Source organism: Pteropus vampyrus, unplaced genomic scaffold (assembly GCF_000151845.1).
Source record: "Pteropus vampyrus isolate Shadow unplaced genomic scaffold, Pvam_2.0 Scaffold68, whole genome shotgun sequence".
Classification (NCBI taxonomy): Eukaryota; Metazoa; Chordata; class Mammalia; order Chiroptera; family Pteropodidae; genus Pteropus; species Pteropus vampyrus.
Genome location: NW_011888849.1, coordinates 8,667,898 through 8,670,871, shown reverse-complemented (window position 1 = coordinate 8,670,871; position 2,974 = coordinate 8,667,898). Strand labels below are relative to the sequence as shown.

Here is a 2,974-nt window from a genome sequence, read left to right as displayed (position 1 = left end):
CCCCAACCCCCTCCCTTCTGCCTGTCACCAGATTGCCCTCTGTATTTGTGGTCTGTTTTTAATCAGTTTGTTCTTCTAGTTCCTTAGATTCCACATGTAAGTGAAACTATTTGGTATTTATTTCTCTGTCTGACTTATTTCAGTCAGCGTAATAACTTCTAGGTTCATCCATGTCATTAAAAATGGTAGGATTTCATTTTTTTAAATGGCTTAGTAATATTCCATTATATATATGAACCATAATTTTTTATCCAGTCATCTGTTGATTGGCATTTAGGTTGCTACCATATCATGGCTAATGTAAATTGTGCTGCTATGAGCTTAGGGGTGCATAAATCTTTATGAATTATTGTTTTGGTTTTCTTTGGATAAATACACAGAAGTGCAATTGCTGGGTCAAAAGATATATCCATTTTTAATTTTTTGAGAAACCTACAGACTGTTTACCGTAGAGGCTATACCAATTTTCAATCCCACCAACAGTGTATGAGAGTTCTGTTTTTTCCATATCCTCACCAACACTTGTTGTTCTTTGATTTACTGATGATAGCCATTCTGACAGGTGTGAGATGATATCTCATTGTAGTTTTAATTTGCATTTCTCTGATGATTAGTGACTTTGAGCATCTTTTCATATGTCTATTGGCCATCTGTCCTCTTTGGAGAAATATCTGTTCAGATCTTCTGTTCATTTTTTAATTGGATTGTTTGTTATTTTGTTGCTGAATTATATGAGTTCTTTTTATATTTTAGATATTAACTTCTTATCAGATGTATCATAAGTGAATATCTTCTCCCAATCAGCCGATTGTCTTTTTGTTTCATTGATCGTTTCCTTTGCAGTACAAAAACTTTTTAGTTTGATGTAGTCCCATTTGTTTATTTTTTCTTTTGTTTCTCTTGCCCGAGGAGATATATCTGAAAATAAATTAATGTTAGCAGTATCAGAGAGTTTACTGCCTATGTTTTCTTCTAGAAATTTTATGGTTTGGGGTCTGACATTTAAGTCTTTAATCCATTTTGAGTCTATTCTTGTATATGGTGTAGGAAGGTGGTCCAGTTTCTTTTCTTTTTTTTTTTTCTTTCAGGTTTCTGTCCAATTTTCCCAACACCATTTATTGAAGATAATGTCTTTATTCCATTGTATATTCTTGCCTCCTTTGTCATATAAGTGAGCACATAGGCATGTACTTATTTCTGGGCTCCCTATACTGTTCCATTGATCAATGTATCTGTTCTTATGCCAGTACCTTCTTGTTTTTATTACTGTACTTGTAGTATAGTTTTTATTACTGTACTTGTAGTATAGTTTGATATTAGGTAATATAAAACATCCAACTTTGTTCTTCTTTCTCAAGATTGTCATGGCTATCTGAGATCTTTTATGGTTCTACATAAATTTTAGGATTATTTAGTTAGCTCTCTGAAAAATGCCATTGGTATTTTGACAGAGATTGCATTGCATCTATAGATTTGGGTAGTATGGCCATTTTAATTATGTTGATTTTTCCTACCCATGAGCATGATATATGCTTCTTTTTATTTGTATCTTCAATTTCTTCTTTCAATGACTTATAATTTTCTGAGAACAAGTCTTTTACCTCCTTGGTTAATTCGATCTTCAGATATTTTATTGTTTTTGTTGCAATCATAAATGGGATTGTTTTCTTAACTTCTCTTTCCAAAAGTTCATCATTGATGTATAAAAATGCCACTGAATATTAATTTTGTATCCTGCTACTTTATTGAATTCATTGATCAGTTCTAACAGTTTTTTGGTGGAATCTTTAGTGTTCTCTATGTGTAATATCATGTCATTGGCAAATAATGAGAACTTTCTCTATTCTTGAATTGTTTGGTATAGTTTGAGAAAAATAGGTATTAATTCTTCTCTGAATAATGGTAAAACTTGCCTGCGAAGCCATCTGGTCCAGAACTTTTATTTTTTCAGAAGTTTTTGATTACTGATTCAATTTCATTGGTGGTAATTAGTTGGTTGAGATTTTCTGTTTCTTCTTCACTCAATCGTGGGAGGTTGTATGTTTCTAGGAATGTACCCATTCCTTCCAGATTGTCCAATTTGTTAGCATATAATTACTCGTAGTATTTTCTTATGATTCTTTGTATTTCTGTGGAGTTCGTATTTATTTCTCCTCTTTCATTTCTGAATATATTTATTTGAGTCCTCTCTCCTCTTTCCCTGATGAGTCTGGCTAAGAGTCTGTCAAAGAACTAGCTCGTGGTTTCATTAATCTTTTGTATTATTTTTCTAGACTCTATTTTGTTTATTTCCACTCTGATCTTTATTATTTCCTTCTTTCTATTCACTCTGGGCTTTGTTTGCTGTTCTTTTTCTAGTTCTTTTAAGTGGACAGTTAGATTGTTTATTTGAGCTTTTTCTCGTTTCTTAAGGTAAGCCTGTATTGCTATGAATTTCCCTCTTAAGACTGCTTTCACCGAGTCTCATAGATTTTGAGTCATTGTGTTTTCATTTTCAATTGTCTCTAGGTGTTTTTTGATATCTTCCTTGATATCATTGATAACTCATTCATTGTTTAATAGCATGTTACTTAGCCTCTATGTGTTTGTGTATTTCCCAGTTTTTTCCTTGTAGTTGATTTCTAGTTACATACCATTGTGATCATAAAAGATGGTTGATATAATTCCAATCTTCTTAAATTTATTGAGACTTGAATTGTGTCCTAACATGTGGTCTATCTTGGAAAATGTTCCATGTGCACTTGAGAAGAATGTATATTTTGCTGCTTTAAGGTAAAATGCTCTGAAAACATCTATTAAATCCATCTGTTCTAGTATGTCTTTTAGGCCCATTTTTTCCTTGTTGATTCTTGGCCTGGAAGATCTGACCATTGGTGTCAATGGGGTGTTAAAGTCTCCTATTATGAGTGTATTACTGTTGATCTCTCCTTTTATGTCAGTCAATAATTGTTTTATGTATGTGGGTGCTCCTACA

The 2,974-nt window shown here is 32.5% G+C and overlaps 1 protein-coding gene across 1 annotated transcript in view; it reads left to right on the top strand.

Annotated features, from left to right (window-relative positions):
- Positions 1-2,974, top strand: part of PCDH15 (protocadherin related 15) — a 562,288-nt gene that overhangs the window by 150,765 nt on the left and 408,549 nt on the right. The window lies entirely within an intron of this gene.